Source organism: Manis pentadactyla, chromosome 1 (assembly GCF_030020395.1).
Source record: "Manis pentadactyla isolate mManPen7 chromosome 1, mManPen7.hap1, whole genome shotgun sequence".
NCBI classification, from domain to species: domain Eukaryota; kingdom Metazoa; phylum Chordata; class Mammalia; order Pholidota; family Manidae; genus Manis; species Manis pentadactyla.
In genome coordinates, this window is record NC_080019.1 from 124830658 (window position 1) to 124855530 (window position 24873).

Here is a 24873-nt window from a genome sequence, read left to right on the forward strand (position 1 = left end):
GCTTCGGCATCTGCTACATCTTCCCCTGAGAAGGAACCTGGGGAGATAGATTTAACCAGTCTTCCTGAAAAAGAATTCAAAACAAAAGTCATAACCATGCTGATGGACTTGCAGAGAAATATGCAAGAACTAAGGAAGGAGAATACAGAAATAAAACAAGCTCTGGAAGGACTTCAAAACAAAATGGACGAGATGCAAGAGACCATTAACGAACTAGAAAACAGAGAAAAGAAATGCAGAGAAGCTGATGCAGAGAGAGATAAAAGGATCTCCAGGAATGAAAGAATTTTAAGAGAGCTGAGTGACCAATCAAAAATGAATAATATATGCATCATTAAATACCAGAAGGAGAAGAGACAGAAAAAGGGATAGAAAGTGTCTTTGAAGAAATAATTGCCAAAAACTTCCCCAAACTAGGGAACGAAATGGCCTCTCAGACCACACAGGTACACAGAACTCCCATGACAAGGGATCCAAGGAGGGCAACACAAAGACACATAATAATTAAAATGGCAAAGATCAAAGACAAGGAAAAAATACTAAAGGCAGCCAGAGAGAAAAAAAAGGTCACCTACAAAGGAAAACCCATCAGGCTATCATCAGACTTCTCAACAGAAACCCTACAGGCCAGAAGAGAATGGCATGATATACTTAATGCAATGAAACAGAAGGGCCTCGAACCAAGACTACTGTATCCAGCACGAATATCATTTAAATATGAAGGAGGGATTAAACAATTCCCAGACAAACAAAAATTGAGGGAATTTGCCTGAAACAAACAACCTCTTCAGGGCATCCTAAGGAGCACTCCTAAAAAGAGCACACAACAAAACACCCAACATATGAAGAAGGGAGGAGGAGGAATAAGAAGGGAGAGAAATAAAGAATCATCAGACCGCGTTTATAATAGCTCAACAAGCGAATTAAGTTAGACAGTAAGATAGTAAAGAAGCTAACCCTGAACCTTTGGTAACCAAACTTAAGCCTGCAACAGCAATAAATTCATACCTTTCAATAATCACCCTAAATGTAAATGGACTGAATGCACCAATCAAAAGACACAGAGTAATAGAATGGATAAAAAAGCAAGATCCATCCATATGCTGCTTACAAGAGACTCACCTCAAACCCAAAGACATGCACAGACTTAAAGTCAAGGGATGGAAAAAGATATTTCATGCAAACAACAAAGAGAAGAAAGCAGGTGTTGCAATTGTGGTATCAGACAAACCAGACTTCAAAATAAAGAAAGTAACAAAAGACAAGGACATTACATAATGATAAAGGGCTCAGTCCATCAAGAGGATATAACCATTATAAATATATATGCACCCAATACAGGAGCACCAACATATATGAAACAAATATTAACAGAACTAAAGGAGGAAATACAATGCAATGCATTCATTCTAGGAGACTTCAACACACCACTCACTCCAAAGGACAGATCCACCAGACAGAAAATAAGTAAGGACACAGAGACACTGAACAACACATTAGAATAGATGGACCTAATAGACATCTACAGAACTCTACATCCAAAAGCAACAGGATATTCATTCTTCTCAAGTGCACATGGAACATTCCCCAGAATAGACCACATACTAGGCCACAAAAAGAGCCTCAGTAAATTCCAAAAGATTGAAATCCTACCAACCAACTTTTCAGACCACAAAGGCATAAAATTAGAAATAAACTGTACAAAGAAAGCAAAAAGGCTCACAAACACATGGAGGCTAAACAACACGCTCCTAAATAATCAATGGATCAATGACCAAATCAAAATGGAGATCCAGCAATATATGGAAACAAACGACAACAACAACACTAAGCCCCAACTTCTGTGGGACAAAGCAAAAGCAGTCTTAAGAGGAAAGTATATAGCAATCCAAGCATATTTAAAAATGGAAGAAAAAGCCCAAATGAATGGTCTAATGTCACAATTATCGAAATTGGAAAAAGAAGAACAAATGAGGCCTAAGGTCAGCAGAAGGAGGGACATAATAAAGATCAGAGAAGAAATAAATAAAATTGAGAAGAATAAAACAATAGCAAAATCAATGAAACCAAGAGCTGGTTCTTCGAGAAAATAAACAAAATGGATAAGCCTCTAGCCAGACTTATTAAGAGGAAAAGAGAGTCAACACAAATCAACAGTTTCAGAAACGAGAAAGGAAAAATCACGGCGGACCCCACAGAAATACAAAGAATTATTACAGAGTACTATGAAAACCTATATGCTAACAAGCTGGGAAACCTAGGAGAAATGGACAACTTCCTAGAAAAATACAACCTTCCAAGACTGACCCAGAAAGAAACAGAAAATCTAAACAGACCAATTACCAGCAACGAAATTGAAGCGGTAATCAAAAAACTACCAAAGAACAAAACCCCCGGGCCAGATGGATTTACCTCGGAATTTTATCAGACATACAGGGAAGACATAATACCCATTCTCCTTAAAGTTTTCCAAGAAATAGAAGAGGAGGGGATACTCCCAAACTCATTCTATGAAGCTAACATCACCCTAATACCAAAACCAGGCAAAGACCCCACCAAAAAAGAAAACTACAGACCAATATCCCTGATGAACGTAGACGCAAAAATACTCAACAAAATTTTAGCAAACCGAATTCAAAAATACATCAAAACCATCGTACACCATGACCAAGTGGGATTCATCCCAGGGATGCAAGGATGGCACAACATTCGAAAGTCCATCAACATCATCCACCACATCAACAAAAAGAAAGACAAAAACCACATGATCATCTCCATAGATGCTGAAAAAGCATTTGACAAAGTTCAACATCCATTCATGATAAAAACTCTCAACAAAATGGGAATAGAGGGCAAGTACCTCAACATAATAAAGGCCATCTATGAAAAACCCACAGCCAACATTATATTGAACAACAATAAGCTGAAAGCTCTTCCTCTGAGATCGGGAACAAGACAGGGATGCCCACTCTCCCCACTGTTATTTAACATAGTACTGGGGGTCCTAGCCATGGCAATCAGACAAAACAAAGAAATACAAGGAATCCAGATTGGTAAAGAAGAAGTTAAACTGTCACTATTTGCAGATGACATGATACTGTACATAAAAAACCCTAAAGACTCCACCCCAAAACTACTAGAACTGATATCGGAATACAGCAAAGTTGCAGGATACAAAATCAACACACAGAAATCTGTGGCTTTCCTATACACTAACAATGAACCAACAGAAAGAGAAATCAGGAATACAACTCCATTCACAATTGCATCAAAAAAAATAAAATACCTAGGAATAAACCTAACCAAAGAAGTGAAAGACTTATACTCTGAAAACTACAAGTCACTCTTAAGAGAAATTAAAGGGGACACTAACAGATGGAAACGCATCCCATGCTCATGGCTAGGAAGAATTAATATCGTCAAAATGGCCATCCTGCCCAAAGCAATATACAGATTTGATGCAATCCCTATGAAACTACCAGCAACATTCTTCAATGAACTGGAACAAATAATTCAAAAATTCATATGGAAACACCAAAGACCCCGAATAGCCAAAGCAATCCTGAGAAAGAAGAATAAAGTAGGGGGGATCTCACTCCCCAACTTCAAGCTCTATTATAAAGCCATAGTAATCAAGACAATTTGGTACTGGCACAAGAACAGAGCCACAGACCAATGGAACAGACTAGACAATCCAGACATTAACCCAGACATATATGGTCAATTAGTATTTGATAAAGGAGCCATGGACATACAATGGCGAAATGACAGTCTCTTCAACAGATGGTGCTGGCAAAACTGGACAGCTACATGTAGGAGAATGAAACTGGACCATTGTCTAACCCCATATACAAAAGTAAACTCAAAATGGATCAAAGACCTGAATGTAAGTCACGAAACCATTAAACTCTTGGAAGAAAACATAGGCAAAAACCTCTTAGACATAAACATGAGTGACCTCTTCTTGAACATGTCTCCCCGGGCAAGGAAAACAACAGCAAAAATGAACAAGTGGGACTATATTAAGCTGAAAAGCTTCTGTACAGCAAAAGACACCATCAATAGAACAAAAAGGAACCCTACAGTATGGGAGAATATATTTGAAAATGACACATCCGATAAAGGCTTGACGTCCAGAATATATAAAGAGCTCACACGCCTCAACAAACAAAAAACAAATAACCCAATTAAAAAATGGGCAGAGGAACTGAATAGACGGTTCTCCAAAAAAGAAATACAGATAGCCAACAGACACATGAAAAGATGCTCCACATCGCTAATTATCAGAGAAATGCAAATCAAAACTACAATGAGGTATCACCTCACACCAGTAAAGATGCCTGCCATCCAAAAGACAAACAACAACAAATGTTGGCGAGGCTGTGGAGAAAGGGGAATCCTCCTACACTGCTGGTGGGAATGTAAATTAGTTCAACCATTGTGGAAATCAGTATGGAGGTACATCAAAATGCTCAAAACAAACATACCATTTCACCCAGGAATTGCACTCCTAGGAATCTACCCTAAGAATGCAGCAAACAAGTATGAGAAAGACCAATGCACCCCTATGTTTATCGCAGCACTATTTACAATAGCCAAGAATTGGAAGCAACCTAAATGTCCATCGATAGATGAATGGATAAAGAAGATGTGGTACATATACACAATGGAATACTACTCAGCCATAAGAAAAGGGCAAATCCTACCATTTGCAGCAACATGGATGGAGCTGGAGGGTATTATGCTCAGTGAAACAAGCCAAGCGGAGAAAGAGAAATACCAAATGATCTCACTCATCTGTGGAGTATAAGAACAAAGGAAAAACTGAAGGAACAAAACAGCAGCAGAATCACAGAACTCAAGAATGGACTAACAGGTACCAAAGGGAAAGGGACTGGGGAGGATGGGTGGGTAGGGAGGGATAAGTGGGGAGGAGTAGAATGGGGGTATTAAGATTAGCATGCATGGGGGGTGGGAGAAAGGGGAGGGCTGTACAACACAGAGAAGGCAAGTAGTGATTCTACAACATTTTGCTATGCTGATGGACAGTGACTGTAAAAGGGTATATGGGGGGACCTGGTATAGGGGTGAGCCTAGTAAAGTATTCATCATGTAAGTGTAGATTAATGTTAAAAAAAAAAAAAAAGCAATTCCTGTGTGGTGACCTCCAATGAGCTCGACACAATGAAATAAAGGGCATATAAAAGTGTAGGCAAAGGGTCTGTTTGTGTTTATACAGAGGATCAAAGCCTAATTTGGCTACCCCAAAAATGAACTAAGACATGATATGAAAAAGAACTTTCAACATCAGCACTCTCGGGAGGACTCATGCCAGAAGATGGTCATCAAAAAAACCCCAACAAAGATCCACGCACTGCTACAGGTGTAGATGCACTCATCCCACCAGTTCCTAGACTTGCCATGGGAATGAAGAAGGAGATATCTAAGCTGGCCTGTGCATATAGTAAAACAACAAATTTGACTGGATCTATATGGTTGGAACTCAACCAAGAATTAGGAGAAGTGCAAATTGTAGCACTCAAAAATCTTACAACTATAGACTATTTACTGTTAAAAGAACATATGGGATGTGAACAGTCCCCAGGAATGGGTTGTTTTAATTTGTCTGAATTCTCTCAGACTGTTCAAGTTCAGTTGGACAATATCCACCATATCATAGATAAGTTTTCACAAATGCCTAAGGTGCCTAACTGGTTTTCTTGGTTTCACTGGAGATGGCTGGTAATTACAGGTATGCTTTGGTTACGTAACTGTACTCCTATTATGTTAATGTGTGTGCACAATTTATTTAGGAGTTCAAAAACTATACATGCTGAAGTTACTCTACAAGAAGATATGTCAAAGAAATAATCAATCTCCCCAGGTTTTCTTCCACCTGCTACTTCTATAGCTTTTCTTCTTCCTTCCTAATTACAACCCTTAAATAGAATTTGTGCCATATATCGAATTTACCAAGTATCATAATTCTTCCAAGTGGTAAAGACACCTCAAGACAAATGCTGGGCATAGAAGCCACAGGGCATAAATATGCAAAGAAGTAAAAAGCTAACCTTTTCAAACGATAAGGCTTCTCTCTCACTTACCAACTTCACATTTCCCTGTATGGCCCCGGAAGATGACTGGTTAGCCAGAGACGGGTAAGATTCCTCAAGGGAGGAACAACCTAAGACAGGCACAGTCGCAGGGGGCCATCTGGTGAGAAAATGGGGAGCAGCAGAGGTGAGGCTTAGAACCTCCCCCCTCATGTTCTGAGAGAAATCTTCTGCATACATGGATGTTTATTGCCCTCGTCTAGCGCGGATTAACACATAGTCTACAGGCACACACCTGATCATCTACATTTGCTCTCTTACAACACTAAACTCTGTTTCCTACCTTTATCTCGTATCTACCTACCACTTCAGCATTTTATTAAAAATAATAATAATAGAGAAATGTGGTATCCACATATAAATCAGGTTTAAAAATCAAATGAGTATTCATATTTGAACTGACTGTTTATAGTTCATAATGCATTAACAAAACCGAAAGCTTCTGTGATGACTGCCCTTGCACGGTTCACCATGTAACTTATTCACTATGTAAGAATTTGTACTCCATGTAAGAATTTGTTCGTTATGCATCAGAAGATTGGAGACTGACGAAAATTGGGCTTGGGGTGGATTAATGATTGTGCATTGAGTATTGACCCCCCTATACAGAGATTTGTTGTGGTTAACAACTATTTGATCAATAAATATGAGAGATGCCCTCACAATATATATATATATATATATATATATATATATATATATATATATAAACACACTTCCAATTGTAAAATAAATAAGTAACCGGGATGTAATGTATAGCATAAGGAATATAGTCAAAATATTGTAACAACTTGGTATGGTGATAGCTGGTACCTAGAAATATCATGTATATAAATGTTGAGTCGCTGTATTGTACACCTGAAACTAATGTAATGCAATGCTGTTGTCAACTACCCTTCAATAAAAAAATAAAATAAAATAAAATAAAAAAAAAAAAAAAAAAAAAAAGATTCCTCAAGGGAGGAACAACCTAAGACAGGCACAGTCGCAGGGGGGCCATCAGGTGAGAAATTGGGGATCAACAGAGGTGAGGCTTAGAACCTCACCCCCCCTGTTCTGAGAGAAATCTTCTGCATACGTGGATGTTTTATTGCCCTTGTCTAGCTTGGATTAACACATAGTCTACAGGCACACACCTGATCATCTACATTTGCTCTCTTACAACACTAAACTATGTTTTCTACCTTTATCTTCTATCTACCTACCACTTCAGCATTTTATTAAAAATAATAATAATAAAGAGAGAAATGTGGTATCCACATATAAATCAAGTATAAAAATCAAATGAGTATTCATATTTGAACTGACTGTTTATAGTTCATAATGCATGAGCAAAACGGAAGGTTTCAGTGATGGCTGCCCTTGTACTGTTCACCATGTAAGAACTTATTCACTATGTAAGAATTTGTTCTCCATGTAAGAACTTGTTTGTTATGGCTCAGAAGATTGGAGACTGACGAAAATTAGGCTTGAGGTGGATTAGTGATTGTGCATTGAGCATTGACTCCCCTATACAGAATTTTATTGTTGTTAATGACCATTTGATCAATAAATATGAGAGATGCCCTCTCAAAAAAAAAAAAAAGTACATACTTCCAATTGTAAAATAAATAAGTAACCGGGATGTAATGTATAGCATAAGGAATATAGTCAAAATATTGTAACAACTTTGTATGGTGATAGCTGGTAGCTAGAATTATCATGTATGTAAATGTTGAATCACTGTGTTGTACACCTGAAACTAATGTAATGTAATACTGTGTGTCAACTACCCTTCAATAAAAAAAATTATCTACAAAAAAAAAAAAAAAAAGATCAATTTGGAACAGAAAATGTGGGTGGTAGTATCTAACGATTCCAAGGTTTGAGAGGTTTTGTAGTGTCGAGTAAGTATATGTGGTTAAGTAACTATGGTTATTTCAGAATAAACTAAAAACACTATTTTATTTTTTAATGTATGTGTATTTTTTTAACTATTAGGTTGCTAGAATATAAATACTTATTAAGTTGTTTAGACCTAATTACTTAGTAAATTAAACTATTAGGCCTAAGAACAACTATGAAAAAGACATTAAGGAGGTTGTGAACATAGAAAGCTTGTGAACCTCTGGTTTAGAGTATTATATTTTTATTTATCAATCAATGGAACGAGCAATTTAAAATAAACTCCTTAATATGAAATTCAAATACAGTTCCATTGTGTACTACGAATATAAAAAGAAACTCAAAATATTCTTCATGACAGTTAAAGGTAAAATGACTGCTGAGCAATCGTCACAATAAGGTATTTATTATCATCACACAAAAATGCATAATTATGAGCCCATAACAAATTTTGATTGAAGAAGGGGAAAAAAAAGCATACAAGTAAGTTTTTAAAACCCTCGCCAAATTAGAGAAAACTAACCTGGACTGTGTCTTAAAAAGTGAAACTAATCTAACATATTTCTGGGGGTGGTTCTATCACTAAAAATCTGAAAATGTAAAAAAATACAAACATCTGTTAAATTTCAATTCAAAAAGTACTTGAGTTTCTACAAATATGATGTCATTGGGCTTTCAAAAAATTTATGGTCTAGCAGGAGAGTCATCTGAACTATTAACAAAGGTGACACACAGAAGGCAAAATTCAGAGTGTTATGGGACTATTTGGCAAGAGGATCAGGGATGACTGTGGGACCCCTGGAAAGTTAGCTTGACCCTCGCCTCCATTTTGTGTCCCCCATCTTGAATAACTATGTGCCTCCATTTTTTGTCCCCCATCTTGAACAACTATGTGCCTCCATTTTGTTCTGTGTCCTCCATCTTGAGTAAGAAGTTTCCCGCTCAAGCCACGCCCAATTTCCAAAAGTATAAAAGCAGAAAGGGAACTTTGTTCAGGGTCTCAGATTGTGTCCTGTGTTCTGACAGGCTGCTGAGACCCTAGTTCGAACTAGCAATAAAGACTTGTTTTGTTTTTGCATCTCGCGACTGAGCTTGGTGACTGTGGCTCCACACAGGGACTCAAGGAAACAGGGCACAACATTTGGGGGCTCGCCCGGCATCCCCGTTGAGGAGCAGCAGCCCCAACCGCCGGGTAAGGCCTTTATTGAATCTGAAAGTGACTAGTCACACCAGCCACAGGCCGGTTGGAATAGAGGAGGCAGAAGTCCTTCCGTAGGACCTGCCTCCGTCTGGTTCAGGGCAACGTTAAGGCCGCGGCCGGCGAGCGCACCGGGAGGCAGTTGACCCAGGAGGCAGAAGTCCTTCCGCAGGACCTGCCTCCGTCTAGTTCAGGGCAACGTTAAGGCCGGGGCCGGCGAGCACACTGGGAGGTAGTTGACCCAGGAGGCAGGAGTCCTTCCGCAGGACCTGCCCCTGTCTGGTTCAGGGCAACATAAGACCGGGGCCGGTGGATGGCCGGGAGGCTGTTGCAGGCTCAGGACCATAGCAAACGGTTCATGGGTCTCTGGGGTCGGTCTTCTCTAGAGAGAAGACTAACTGAAAGATATTTCTGTCATACTTCTGGGAGAATTTGTGTTTTAGTTGGTTTTGTTAGTCTTATTTTCCTGATTTGTGTTGTCATTATTTACTTTTGTTAGTCATATTGTCCTGTTTTGTGTTGTTGTTGTCTGGCCAGTTCTGACTTTTTCCCTCTATCACTCTTACTCTCACAGCCCTCATCCAACTATGGGACAAGGGCAATCTTTGCTACTGACCCTCATGACTGACCATTTTTCTGGTTTCAGAACTGAGGCTCGTAATCTTAGTTTGGAAGTCCAGAAGAGCAAACTCATAAACTTTTGTTCCGCAGAATGGCCCGCCTTTGGTGTGGGATGGCCCCGAGTGGGATCTTTCGCCCTCTCTGTGATTCAGGTGGTTCGAGACAGAGTCATGGACCCAGGGCCTAGAGGCCACCCCAACCAGGTCCCCTACATACTCACCTGGCAGGACCTTAAGAACCCCCCTTGCTGGCTAACACCTTTCCTCTTTCTACCCGCTCCCACAGCACCTACCCCCACAGGGCCACCACCCCCAGCAGTCCAAGCCATGATAGCAACCACCTCGGACAACAAGAAGCCAGCAGGCTCCAAGGTACTCTCAGAGTCGGCCCCCTATCCTAGTGCTCTTGATTTGGAGGCCGAAGCAGTCCAACCCACTGCGCCAGCGTTACTGCCTCTCCCTCCCCCATATCCGTGGACCGGCAGTCCGCCTCCAGAGGACCCTGAGCCCAATCGGGCCCACCCCACCCAGGGAGAGCTACCAGGGGGGCCGGCTTTCAGCACCAGGGGTAGACACGAGACAAGCAAATCCTCTGCCTCCACGGACACAGATTTGGACGACTCCAACGTCCAAGCCCTTCTGGTCCAAGCGATTGGGCCCCGGAGGCCCGATGAGGGTCGTAATTATCAACACTGGCTTTTCTCCTCTAGTGATCTCTGTAATTGGAAAACCCAAAATGCCCCTTTCTCTGAGAAACCCCAGGGTCTTATTGACCTGGTAGAATCTATCCTTTTTTACCCACAGTCCTACTTGGACTTGGACACCGAGTGCGGGACTGTCAGCAGCTCCTCCAAGTACTTTTCACCACCGAGGAAAGGGAGAGGATCTTCACGGAGGCTTGCAAACTGGTGCCAGGCATTGACAGCCATCCCCACCTCAGCAATGAAGGATTCCCCTTAACGTGCCCTGACTGGGATTTTGAAATGGCAGAAGCCCTTAAGGTAGACAGCATTGGGCCATGGATCCATCACTCACACATCTGGTGAGCCAGCCCCGAGAAGACACCCGCCCCAGTCGGAGAACAGTGGACAGTGAGAGTGCACCTGCAGAACCCCCTTAAGCTGAAGCTGCATCGCCACCACGCGCCATGACACTCCAGCCACTGCCTCTCCGTCTCTCAGTCCTTCTCATCATCACCGTCACCACGGGCGCAACTAGATCCAGACCGGAAGTCATGACCGTCACCTGGCAAGTCATCGCTACGGACTCTGGGAAGGTTGTGAACTCCACCTCGCGCCAGACTAATCCTGGCACCTGGTGGCCGGACCTCGAGTTTGACCTCTGTACCCTGGAGGGCCTGGGAGACTGTGAGACCCCCCCTCGGACGAGCTAAACTCCGAGACCAGGACTTGTACGTTTGCCCTGGGTGGAAGACAAGCAAGAGTTGGGAGCAAAAGGGGAGGGAACTATGGCCCATACACTTGGTCAGAGTCCGGGCGGGACCCCTTCACCATAGTCCAAGAGAATGGCCAGACCCACACCTTCCCCGCCTCTGGGAGTCCTTTAACCATTGATTTCCCAGCAAAATCTAAAGGTCACAGCCCCGTCAAAGCCCCAAGTGGAATACCTCAAGGATGGGGAGGAGCATGCCACGAAGCCACTGTGGTAGGCGGGAACTCTGGAGGACACTGTAACACTGTCCTCCTGAGTTTCACCACGGTTGGGAAAACTCAGAGATGGGAATACGGAATAACCTGAGGAATTCGGATGTATACCTCCAGTTATGATCCAGGGCAGTTATTTACTATCCGTGTAGTCCACACCCCTGCTAAGAAACCTAAACCAGTAGGGCCTAATAAAGTGATAGTTCCCCTGGGAGCCTCAATTCCCCGAGGCAGAGTTCCAGTAGCTAGTACAGCACCCCCTCCTAGTCCAGCCACCGCCCGTCCAAAAGAACCAAACACCCCTCGCCAAGAGGCAGACCCTGAACTCCCCTCTGTGTGGCATCTCATTAATCAGACGTACTATGTCTTGAACACCACGGACCCCAGCCTGACCTCTTGAGTGTTGGCTCTGCTATACAGCTAAACCTCCTTACTACGAGGCCATAGGATTACCAGCCAACTACACTCAGACAAAGGATCCTACCCAATGTAGATGGAAACGGAGCGGTCAAGAGATTGAATTAACTCTGCAAGAAGTGTCCAGACAAGGAACCTGCATAGGACAGGTACCCCCCACGTACAGCACCCTTTGTGAGCAAACTTTCCCAAACCCAATAGACCCATCAGGTCTGTATGGAATCCCTGACTATGATGCGTGGTGGGTTTGTAACACTGGCTTAACACCCTGTTAGCTTCTGAATCTTGAACCAAACTCGAGGCTTTTGTGTCATGGTCCAACTCCTGCCTCGACTTACCACACTCCAGACCAAGTTACTGAGGCCTTACTGGGTAAAGGACCCGTTCACCGAGTGCAGAGAGAACCCATCACAGCACTCACCATTTCCCTGATACTAGGCCTAGGAGTAGCTGGCGCCGGGATGGGAATATCTGCCTTAGCCCTTCAAAGGAAGAATTACCACGAACTGCGGGTAGCCATAGACTCAGACATCCAGAATTTGGAGAGGTCCATCTCTCATCTCCAGACCTCACTCTCTTCCCCAGCAGAAGTAGTGCTCCAAAACCGAAGAGGTTTAGACCTATTGTTCCTGCAGCAGGGAGGGCACTACATGGCCCTGAAAGAAGAATGCTGTTTTTATGCAGACCACTCAGGAGTAGTAAGAGAGTCTCTAGCCAAAGTCAGAGAGACTAGCAAAAAGAGAGAGTACCGAGAGAACCGGAGTTGGCACGAAGGATGGTTTGACAGCTCCCCTTGGCTCACCACCCTCTTATGCACCCTCATTGGGCCCCTCGTAATCCTACTGCTCCTTCTCACCTTCAGACCCTGCATTCTTAACCACCTAGTTCAGTACATGAGACAACGCCTCAGCACTATTCAGCTTATGGTGCTATGCCACCAATGTCACCAACTGAATGCAGACCCATAGTGGGACAAGAATGCCCACTCAGGCACAAAAGAAAAGGGGGGAATGTGGGGCCCCTGGAAGGTTAGCTTGACCCCCACCTCCATTTTGTGTCCCCTATCTTGAATAACTATGTGCCTCCATTTTGTGTCCCCCATCTTGAATAACTATGTGCCTCCATTTTGTGTCCCCCATCTTGAATAACTACGTGCCTCCATTTTGTGTCCCCCATCTTGAATAACTATGTGCCTTCATTTTGTTCTGTGTCCTCCATCTTGAGTAAGAAGTTTCCCACTCAAGCCACGCCCAATTTCCAAAAGTATAAAAGCAGAAAGGGAACTTTGTTCAGGGTCTCAGATTGTGTCCTGTGTTCTGACAGGCTGCTGAGACCCTAGTTCGAACTAGCAATAAAGACTTGTTTTGTTTTTGCATCTCGCGACTGAGCTTGGTGACTGCGGCTCCACGCAGGGACTCAAGGAAATGGGGCACAACATGACCTCTCTGGAGGAATTATCTTTAAACTGAGACAAAAGATGAGAAAGACTAACGAGGCAAAGGGAACAGATAAACAAAAGCCCAGGGAAAGGAATGTAGTATTCCAAGAACTGAAAAAACTTCAGTACGACTTAGAGAAGGAGTTGGAGAGGTAGGCAAACAGAAAAGGTAAATAAATGCTGCTACTACTTAACATAAAGGTAGTGTAAAGCCAACTGAAAGATAAAGAGGGGTACAAGACCTAATTATAAACTTTAAAAGCTCATTCTTCCTACAGCAGGCAGAATGGCTGGGAAACCTGTTAGGCAGCTGTTAGAAGTAAATGTGGACAAAGTGTAATAGCTGCTTGAATTAAGGGAAAAGGAAAAGGAAAAGCAGTGAATTGATCACTGAGACTTTTCAGGACAGAAATGATGGGACTGGGGAAAAGCCTATATACAGAGAGGCTAAGAGTTTTGGTATGTACTACTGGGTAGACAGTGGTGCAACTTATATGAAACAAATGGAGAAAGACTTGAAGAAGGTTATACGGGTATGCCTTTAGTTTTAGACATGTTAGATTTGAGGAGTCTATAAGAAATCCAAGTGTATATACAGGTCAGGAACTCTGAAGAGAGGATACCACGGGAATTCCAGTCACCAGCTTACAGTAACCAAAGCTACAGAAAATAAGCTCACCTAGGGAGCTTATCTGTAAAAGGTAGAAGAAAATGCACCCCAGGGCAGTGTCTTGAGGAACTCTAGGATGTTAATAAGAGTGATGTAAACTACCTTACAATGGAAAATGAGAAGAAATGATCAAGGAAATAAGGTGGAAAATCAGGTAAGTGTGGTGTCAGGAAAGCTAAAAAGTTTCTAGGAGGAGGGATTCTGTTCAGATGTCAAGCAAGATAAGAATTAAAAAGTGTCCATTTGATTCTCTTGACATTTGCAGGAGAAATTTTAATAAAATGGAAAGAACAAAAGCCAAAATGAAGTGAAGAAGACAGTATGTAAAACTGCTCAAGAAGCTCGGGTAAATGTGAGACAGGGCAGATTTTTTTTTGTAATGGAGACAGTTTGTACATGTTTAAATGCTGATGGAGTACAATATTTACAGATAAACATGGCAGACTAAACAGACATATTTTCTTTCACTCTCTCCTAAAACCCCATTAAGATGAGAATAAAAAGTTTTTTAAAGATATAATGTAATACAGTGAAATGCACAGACTGTAAGGGTTTGCTTCGTTTTTAAAACAATGTATACAAAATGGAAGAGAGAACAAAACCTTCTGGAAGGGGTGACGCAGACTGACTTAAAGAACTAAGAAATTAAATCTCAAGTTTGCAAAGAAGAAAACAATCCAATTTATACAACAGTGACTCAAAAGAGGTCAGGAATTGGCAGCAGCAAGTTCTATGAGGGTGTGAACAAGAGAACTGGTGCTAAAAACAGATGATTGGTCAAATCATTTAAATACCCTCCCTGGAATATAATAAGTTGTAAAAAAGACATATACAGTCACATTCACATGTTCAAATATACACTTGTATTGGAGAGCGTTGTGTATTTTCCTCAGTCCTTGTCCCTGCTGCAACAAAGAACTGAAGGGAAAAGACATAGTAGTGAAGCAGAGTAAAAGCTTTATTTAAAGTTACTTAAAGAGAGAAAAGTGCAGCAGGCAACCTCAGCCAGTAGAGGCACCCTGAAAGGTTGGAGAGATAAAGTTTAAGATTAAAAGGTTAAAGTGTGGGTGACCTGAGAGAGCCCCGAAAGGTTGGGGATTCCCCCTTTTAAGGATTCTTAAAGGGGGTTCCCCCTCTTAAGACTAAGGCCTGGGGGTGCACACCTGTTAAGTGGTCTTTGAATACTTAGAACTAACTTAAGGAACTTCCTGCTCTGATTTCTCCCTGGGATACCAGCATCTTGGTCTGGGAGCATATCAAACAAGGCTGTCTGCCCAGCCCTCAAGGAGGGCTGAGTTATTGTCTGTTTGCTAAACAGTGAGTTAAGAATCTTATATTCATTTTTAACTTCCTCGGTATTAAAATACAATCTTTAAGATGGAATACTTCCTGCCTTTTACTATGTTGTTTACAGCTGGGCCTGCATACTAAATTTGTTGCCTAGGTTACAAACTACTTGATTGGGGCCGGAAGGAGAAAAAAACAGAATACAGGTAAAGTTAAAAAATAAGCTGGGCCTGCATGATTAACACAAGACATGGGCTATGCTGAGGTACCCTCCTTTATCTGGGGAGTATTTAAACATTCCAGGCCAAGTTGCTCCTGGCTTTTTGAGCTTTAATTGATTAACTCTGGGTCTTTTTAGTGGACTTTCCTGGCCTTTTTCTTTCCACCCCACTCATATCTATTTTCCTGCCTAACACCTTCCAGATATATTTGGTCTTCATGCACAGCTCCTGAAAACACTTCAGAGCCTTCAAGGTGAAATGGGTGTCTTGTCATGTTAATGAGGGACTTTTGGACCCCGCCCAAGTGTGGGGGCTGGAAGTTGAATCAGCCTACCTCTCCTTCCTGCATCCTGCTTCTCTGTCAGGCCAGAACATTTCTGTGTGCCACCGAGCCAGGCCCAAAGCTCCATGAGGGTAGAAGCTCCTTTATTTGGGACCTTGCCCTATGCATCTCGTCATCTGTTAATTCATATCGTTTATAGTATCCTTTATTAAACTGGTAAACTGTGTTTTCCTGAGTTCTACACACGCACGCACAAATCCATCCAGAAACCAGAAAGGAGTTGGTGAGGGAACACACTCCTACTCTTCACAAAACCATCTGCCCCTACCCATCCTTGCAGAAGCCTGGAGCATTATTTTCTATACTCAATCAGCACTGTCCAATAAAACTTCTGCAATGACAGAAATACTCTGTGTCTACCCTGTCTAAGATGGTAGCCTCTGGACACACGTGGCTACTGACCACCTGAAATGTGTCTAGTGCAACTAAGGAACTAAATTTTATATTTTATTAATATTGATTATTTAAGTTGGTATACATGGAGAGTGTCTACCATATTGGACAGCACATCTCTAATAAGAGGATAAAACAAAGGATTCCTGGACTGAAAAACATCTGGCCAGTTGAGAGTAAGGATATCATACTGAAAATAGTTGAGTTAAATGAACATAAGTGAGTTTACATACTGAATGCTAAGACCTCTACCTTTTCCCTCAATTTAACCATCAGATTTGCTGGCAGCCCAGATTATATACTCCATGTCAGAGATGTGAAGAGTTTTCTTTGGGGGAATCTAACTATCTCAAGAGAAAAGGCAAAGACACTGATATATTTTGTTTGTTTGAAGAGAGTCCAGCTAGTGCAGTCTAAAATCCACAAATCCCAAGCATGTACTCAGAGCACGTGTGAATAAAATTAAAAGCAATATCAACACGGGGTCCCTCTCCATTTCTGCCCCTATATTCTCGGGAAGGCTGCTGTATGTTCATATTCATCAAATACTAATATCCCTTCAAAGATAAAACAGACAAAAGAAACAGAAGTGAACTTTCAACTCTTATTAGATACTCACTGATCGTAGTGCAGCCCAAAGTCTGAACAATCCCTAGGGGCCCAATATTTGGGTAACAATTTTCAGTGCAGCCACTGTACAGGTTAACTCAAGCATCACTATGAAAAAGTCCTGTCTCCTAGAGGTAATAAGATAGTAACGAGAATAGCTGTTGTGTAGCAAATGAACAGGTGGGGCGACTCACCCCAGAAAAATGAAAGAATGTATGATTTGTAGTAGGAAACAAGATTAAAAAATTTTAAAAATATAGCCCATTTGCATCAGAGGACATGCATGAACTATAAAAAAGTAAAGATTGAGAGCTGGAGACCTATACATTTATGGCACCTACTGGCGATACTTTCATGGCATTCTGCCACCAGATAGAAAGTGGACTAAGTATCCAATTATAGTCTCAGGTCCTTACAGATAGGGATGACTGCCTCCAGGACTAGTAAGTAACTTTTAAACACCTCTTTTATTGGGCCTTCAAGTTGTTACTATCCCCACCCCTGCCTTTGTTTCTATATTAAATTTGTATTATCCGTTTGGATTAAAACTGACCCTGGGTTCATATTTATCCTTTCTAAATAACTCTACCTGAAAATTGTTTGTCAGAGACTGAATCTTTAAAACTTCAGAATCAAGGTATTTCAGAAGCAAAAATGAGAAATTTAGAGATTCATTGACTTACTTGGCTTTTCAATCCAGACACATACTACGTCTCTCTAGGCTTTGAATTCACAGACTACCTACCTACCTACCTACCTACCTACCTATCTGTTGATATGGCTTTTTTTATATCGGTGAATTTAGAATGCCCTATGTCATCTGGTTGTAGGATATTAACATGGTATAAAAAATAATAATTCAGCATCTTCCTCTAGAGGATTTGTGATGTGGGGTCCATTTCTGGCTCTACTACTAACATAGCAAAGGAACTAGTGAAGCAATGAGAAGACAGTCAAAAAATTTGAGAATGAATTTATCTTCCTAAAAGAGAATGTTCACCTCTGCCTGATAGCCTATTACCTTAGCAAATCTGAAATAGTACCAAAAAAAAAAAAACAAAGGAAAACAGATTTTCACTATGTGAGGCACTGTTACCACCTCATCAGCTGATCCTTTCTAGGTATCCAACAAATTCTTTAAACCAGTACAATGTGACCAAGAAAAGAAAAAGGGACTAAAAGTTCAAGGACATGCTTAAAGCAAATCCCTAGAGCCAGTAGTTAAATCGGGTACTTTAAGGCAACTAGAGATGTATAGAAGCCAGTTCTCAAACTGAACTCCACAGGAGCTGCCTACTGATACAAAGTAAGTGGTCATACATATCAAAGTTAAGTGGTCATGCATATTGGGAGGAGGGGGTGGAAAAAGCCTGTGTATAACACACTGGGTTTATGATAAGCCAAAACAAAAGCAAAACATTCTTAAATTGGAATTTTTTCATGCTTTAGCATCCAGTGAAGACAGCATAAAAGCCTACTAAAAAACCCAGTGATTTATAAAATGTAATCTTTATATAATTTTGCTAACAAATCCAAGCAGCATTTAGTAAGAAATTCTACTGTAAAATCTAATACTTTCATCAAAGAGTATTAAGGAGTCTAACTACATAGGAACTATAATAAAAGAATTACAGAGCTATTGACTTAAAGGCATTTTTTTTTCTTATGGGTGCAAGGCACTACCCTGAAATATGCTATTGTTTCAAGTAAGGTTATTTGTTAAGGAAAGAAAGAAAAAATTAAGGCACAGAAGGCAACGGACTAGTTGGACATGATGCTTCACCTCTGAAGCCTGTTCATAAACTAAAATGTGAAACCTGATTTATATCTGTTTCAAACCATGGGTATCACCTGAGAAGTAATTTAAAACCAGCAGTTCGCCAGGTCCCACATCAGATCTACTAAGGAACTGTCCAGGCATCTGGAGTTTGGTTTTGTTTTAATTCCCCAACTGATTCTGATGCCCAGCCAGGTTTTGGATCCACTGGATTAGACGGCCCTCCAGGTCCCTTCGATATCCATGAGTTAAAATTCCAAGTTCACAATTCTGTGTCAAAGGTGAACACTGCACTTGGCTACATACTGCACAGCAGCCATCATCATGCTTCACGGAGGAAAGCATCCGTAATTTGTCTGAACAAGCAATTTTAAGAACAGGTGCTATTCATTCAAGTCAGTGACTGTATCTCCCACTCCCCTACAGTTCTCTAACCTAGAGTCTATTAAATTTCAGAGTGGTGAATTCTCTTTTCTCTCCAATTTAGAGAGGGGCATCTCCCGAGATTAACTTAGAACTGTAATGTCCAGGCACTCAGAGGAACAAGTTCTTGTATTTATTGTTTGCACATTTTCAATTAACATGAAGTATTTTAGAGGCAGAGTGAAGGCTCTTTAGAAATATGTAACAAGAATTCCTTCTAAAGTGTAGCAAGGTGTCAATGAAGCCCCTCCCAGCTTTTCTCCTAGTAAAGGTCCACTAGGGTAAAGCTACCTAGAGTAAGGAGTGAAACTGATTTGGGTGACCCCTCACTTGCCTAATGTTTTATCAGTAAGCATGAGACATCTGGGTGAGAAGAGAGTCTGATTTCTTAATACTGCCCAACCCAAAGCAGAGACTGCGGTTAGGCTCCAACCACTCAAGATTCTACTATCTCCTCTGGCGTCCTTCTCCATTCCAAGCTTAGGTATTCTGAGTAAAAGACATTAACTAGGATTAAGTATCCTGGATATTCTTAAACCGAGTTTAACTATATTCCCAAAATATTTCATGATTAACGTTCTGCTTTCTTCATTTAATTCAATTCTCCCGACTAATTCTATAGGTATACGAAGGCCCCACTTGACCTGCGGTTAAAAATGTCGAAGTTTCTAGCACGTTAAAGAAGGTTAAAAGGCTTCCCACCACCCAAATGTTCAAGTGTGCATACCTGTTCTCTAGGAACAGGGTCCCAGGGGTGTAGGGTAAGGAACCAAAGGCAGGAAGGAAGCAGAAGTGTCCGTACAAATAAAAATCCTTGACTTCCAAGACATCAGGAGCTGAAGGACCCTAACAGCAGCTCTTCCTCTCAAAGCTTTCCCGGGCTTTAAGAGCAGCGGCCGGGCCGCTAGCTTTCCCTGTGTGTCCTACAGCTTGGAATGGAGAGGAAGAGGGGAAGACTGCGGTCTCACTAAACGAGATCCCTCGCCGCCCCCAGAAAGGTAAAGCAGCGCTCAGGGAGAAATCTGCTACCTCGGGTTCGGACGTGGGGGGAGGGCAGCGTTCGAGGCCTCCAGACGGGCTGCTCTGGGGCGGCGACGGCCAGCCAGCCGGGTCCGTAAGTCATTCGGCTGATTTGACACCGGCACTTCCGCTTACCTACATCTCTCGCTGCCGGCACCTGCCCCGCCGCGGGTCTAGACGCTGGGCAGCTCGGACTGCGGCCCTGCCTTCGCCAGCTCTAGGAGAAGCCCCGTCAGCGATGAGGCGGCGAGCAGGCTCACAGCAGCAGCGGCCGCCGAGCTTCCTTTAGAGCCACTCCCGCGAAGCTGGCGCTCACTTAAATCGTCACCTCCTTCCGTGCTCTTCCGCTTCAGCCGCGGCGCGCCGCATGCCCGGGCGGCAGAGCGAGCGGCGCTGGGGCCGTGGCTCCGCCCTCGTCTTCTTCCGGCGGCGCTCGTTCCCCCGCCCCCCCGGGCCGCCCCGCCCTGCGCTGCGCTACACCCAACTCTCTAGACTCGTGTTGGGTCTGTACCCTAGACCTTCTGCGAAGATCGGGAGGAGTTCTGGTGATTGTGATCTAGAAATTGCAGAGGCTTTAAAGTTTTATTTTTTTTGTTTCTTTTTTTATTGTATTCATTTTGTTATCATTAATCTACAATTACATGAAGATCATTATGTTTACTAGATTCCCCTCTTCACCAAGTCCCCCCAACAAACCCCATTACAGTCAACGTCCATCAGTGTACTAAGATGCTCTAAAATTCACTACTTGTCTTCTCTGTATTGCACAGCCCTCCCTATGCACCCCCCCAAATTATACATGCTAATTGTAAGGCCCCCTTTCTTTTCCCCCTCCCCCGCCCTTATACCTCCCTACCCACCCATCCTCCACAGCCCCTTGCCCTTTGGTAACTGTTAGTCCATTCTTGGGTTCTGTGACTCTACTGCTGTTTTGCTCCTTCAGTTTTTCTTTGTTCTTATACTCCACATATGAGTGAAATCATTTGGTACTTGTCTTACTTTGCCTGGCTTATTTCACTGAGCATAATACCCTCTAGCTCCATCCATGTTGTTGCAAATGGTAGAATTTGTTTTCTTCTTTTGACTGAATAATACTCCATTGTGTATATGTACCACATCTTCTTTATCCATTCATCTACTGATGGACACTTAGGTTGCTTCCATTTCTTGGCTATTGTAAATAGTGGTGCTATAAACACAGGGGTGCATATGTCTTTTTCAAACTGGGCTGCTGCATTCTTAGGCTAAATTCCTAGAAGTGGAACTCCTAGGTCAAATGGTATTTCTATTTTGAGTTTTTTGAGGAACCTCCATACTGCTTTCCACACCGGTTGAATTCATTTACATTCCCACCAGCAGTGTAGGAGGGTTCCCCTTTCTCCGCAACCTCACCAACATTTGTTATTTGTCTTTTGGATGGTGGCGATCCTTACTGGTGTGAGGTGATATCTCATTGTGGTTTTAATTTGCATTTCTCTGGTGACTAGCAATGTGGAGCATCTTTTCATGTGTCTGCTGGAAATCTGAATTTCTTCTTTGGAGAAATGTCTGTTCAGCTCCTCTGCCCTTTATTTAACTGGATTATTTGCTTTTTGTTTGTTGAGGAACGTGAGCTCTTTATGTATTTTGGATGTCAACCCTTTATCGGATCTGTCATTTATGAATATATTCTCCCACACTGTAGGGTACCTTTTTGTTCTATTGATGGTGTCCTTTGCTGTACAGAAGCTTTTCACCTTGATATAGTTCCACGTGTTCATTTTTGCTTTTGTTTCCCTTGCCCAGGGAGATATGTTCATGAAGAAGTTGCACATGTTTATGTCCAAGAGATTTTTGCCTATGTTTTTTTCTAAGAGTTTTATGGTTTTATGACTTACATTTAGGTCTTTGATCCATTTTGAATTTACTTTTGTGTATGGGGTTAGACAGTGATCCAGTTTCATTCCTTTACATGTAGCTGTCCAGTTTTGCCAGCACCATCTGTTGAACAGACTGTCATTTCCCCATTGTATGTCCATGGCTCCTTTATCGTATATTAATTGACCAAATATGTTTGAGTTGATGTCTGGATTGTCTATCCTGTTTCACTGATCTGTGGCTCTGTTCTTGTGCCAGTACCAAATTGTCTTGATTACTGTGGCTTTGTAGTAGAGCTTGAAGTTGGGGAGCGTGATCCCCCCCACTTCATTCTTCCTTCTCAGGATTGCTTTGACTATTCTGGGACTTTGGTGTGTCCATATGAATTTTTGAACTATTTGTTCCAGTTTGTTGAAGAATGCTGTTGGTAATTTGATAGGGATTCCATCAAATCTGTATATTGCTTTGGGCAGGATGGCCATTTTGTTGATATTAATTATTCCTAGCCAAGAGTATGGGATGTTTCCATTTGTTAGTGTCCTCTTTAAATTCTCTTAAGCGTGTCTTATAGTTTTCAGGGTGTAGGTCTTTCACTTCTTTGGTTAGGTTTATTCCTAGGTATTTTATTCTTTTTGATGCTATTGTGAATCGATTTGTTTTCCTGATTTTTCTTTCTATTAGTTCATTGTTAGTATATAGGAAAGCGACAGATTCTGTGTGTTAATTTTGTATCCTCAACTTTTCTGTATTCCAATATCAGTTCTAGTAGTTTTGGAGTGGAGTCTTTAGGGTTTTTTAGGTACAATATTATGTCATCTGCAAATAGTGACAGTTTAACTTCTTTACCAATTTGGATTCCTTGTATTTCCTTGTCTAACTGCTGTGGCTAGGACCTCCAATACTATGTTGAATAACCGTGGGGAGAGTGGGCATCCCTGTCTTGTTCCCAATCTCAGAGGAAAAGCTTTCAGCTTCTCGCTGTTCAGTATGATGTTGGCTGTGGGTTTATCATATAAGGCCTTTATTATGTTGAGGTACTTGCCCTCTATACCCATTTTGTTGAGAGTTTTTATCATGAATGGATGTTGAATTTTGTCCAATGCTTTTTCAGCATCTATGGAGATGATTATGTAGTCTTTGTCGTTCTTTTGTTGATGTGGTGGATGCTGTTGATGGATTTTTGAATGTTGTACCATCCTTGCATCCCTGGGATGAATCCCACTTGGTCATGGTGTACGATCCTTTGATGTATTTTTTAATTCGGTTTGCTAATATTTTGTTGAGTATTTTTGCATATGCATTCATCAGGGTTATTGGTCTGTAATTTCCTTTTTTGGTGGGGTCGTTGCCTGGTTTTGGTATTAGGGTGATGTTGGCTTCATAGAATGAGTTTGGGCGTATTCCCTCTTCTATTTTTTGGAAAACTTTAAGGAGAATGGGTATTATATCTTCTCTGTATGTCTGATAAAATTCTGAGGTAAATCCATCTGGCCCGGGGGTTTTGTTCTTGGGTAGTTTTTTTATTACTGCTTCAATTTCTTTGCTGGTAATTGGTTTGTTAAGATTTTGTGTTTCTTCCTTGCTCAGTCTTGGAAGGTTGTATTTTTCTAAGAAGTTGTCCATTTCTTCTAGGTTTTCCAGCTTGTTAGCATATAGGTTTTCATAGTACTCTCTAATAATTCTTTGTATTTCTGTGGGGTCCGCCGTGATTTTTCCTTTCTCATTTCTGATTCTGTTGATGTGTGTTGATTCTCTTTTTCTCTTAACAAGTCTGGCTAGAGGCTTATCTATTTTATTGATTTTCTCAAAGAACCAGCTCTTGGTTTCATTGATTTTTTCTATTGTTTTATTCTCAATTTTATTTATTTCCTTTCTGATCTTTATTATGTTCCTCCTTCTGCTGACTTTGGGCCTCATTTGTTCTGCTTTTTCCAATTTCAATAATCATGACGTTAGACTATTCATTTGGGTTTGTTCTTCCTTCTTTAAATATGCCTGGATTGCTATATACTTTCCTTTTAAGACTGCTTTTGCTGTGTCCTACAGAAGCTGGGGCTTTGTGTTGTTGTTGTCATTTGTTTTCATATATTGCTTGATCTCTATTTTAATATGGTCATTGATCCATTGATTATTTAGGAGCATGTTGTTAAGCCTCCATGCGTTTGTGTCCCTTTTTCCTTTCTTTGTACAATGTAGTTTGAGTTTTATGCCTTTGTGGTCTGAAAAGTTGGTTGGTAGAATTTCAGTATTTTTGAATTTACTGAGGCTCTTTTGTGGCCTAGCATGTGGTCTATTCTGGAGAATGTTCCATGTACCCTTGAGAAGGATGTGTATCCTGTTGCTTTTGGATGTAGAGTTCTATAGATGTCCATTAGGTCCATCTGTTCTAGTGTGTTGTTCAGTGCCTATGTATCCTAACTTATTTTCTGTCTGGTGGATCTGTCCTTTGGAGTGAATGGTATGTTGAAGTCTCCTAAAATGAATGCATTGCATTCTATTTTCTCCTTTAGTTCTGTTAGTATTCGTTTCACATATGCTGGTGCTTCTGTCTTGGGTGCATGTATATTTATAATGGTTATATCCTTTTGTTGGACTGACCCCTTTATCATTATGTAATGTCCTTCTTTATCTCTTGTTACTTTCTTTGTTTTGAAGTCTATTTTATCTGATACTAGTACTACAGCACGTGCTTTTTTCTCCCTATTGTTTGCATGAAATATCTTTTTCCATCCCTTGACTTTTAGTCTGTGCATGTCTTTGGGTTTGAGGTGAGTCTCTTGTAAGCAGCATATAGGTGGGTCTTGTTTTTTTATCCATTCAGTGACTCTATGTCTTTTGATTGGTGCATTCAGTCCATTTACATTTAGGGTGATTATCGATAGGTATATGCTTATTGCCATAGCATGCTTTAGATTCGTGGTTACCAAAGGTTCAAGGGT

The 24873-nt window shown here is 41.4% G+C and overlaps 1 protein-coding gene across 7 annotated transcripts in view; it reads right to left on the reverse strand.

The window, feature by feature from the left end:
* SENP5 (SUMO specific peptidase 5) overlaps positions 1-20458 on the reverse strand; it is a 116664-nt gene extending 96206 nt beyond the window's left edge. For 3 of the 7 annotated variants that reach the window (XR_005022659.2, XR_005022658.2, XR_008997383.1), the window contains exon 1: positions 20213-20458. The gene's annotated coding sequence lies outside the window, so the exon portion shown is untranslated. Of the gene's footprint in view, positions 1-19784; positions 20030-20086 lie in introns of those variants that run through there. The other 4 variants (XM_057501475.1, XM_036875167.2, XM_036875168.2 and 1 more) reach the window with 4 other exon arrangements.
* Between the last annotated feature and the right edge of the window lie 4415 nt (positions 20459-24873).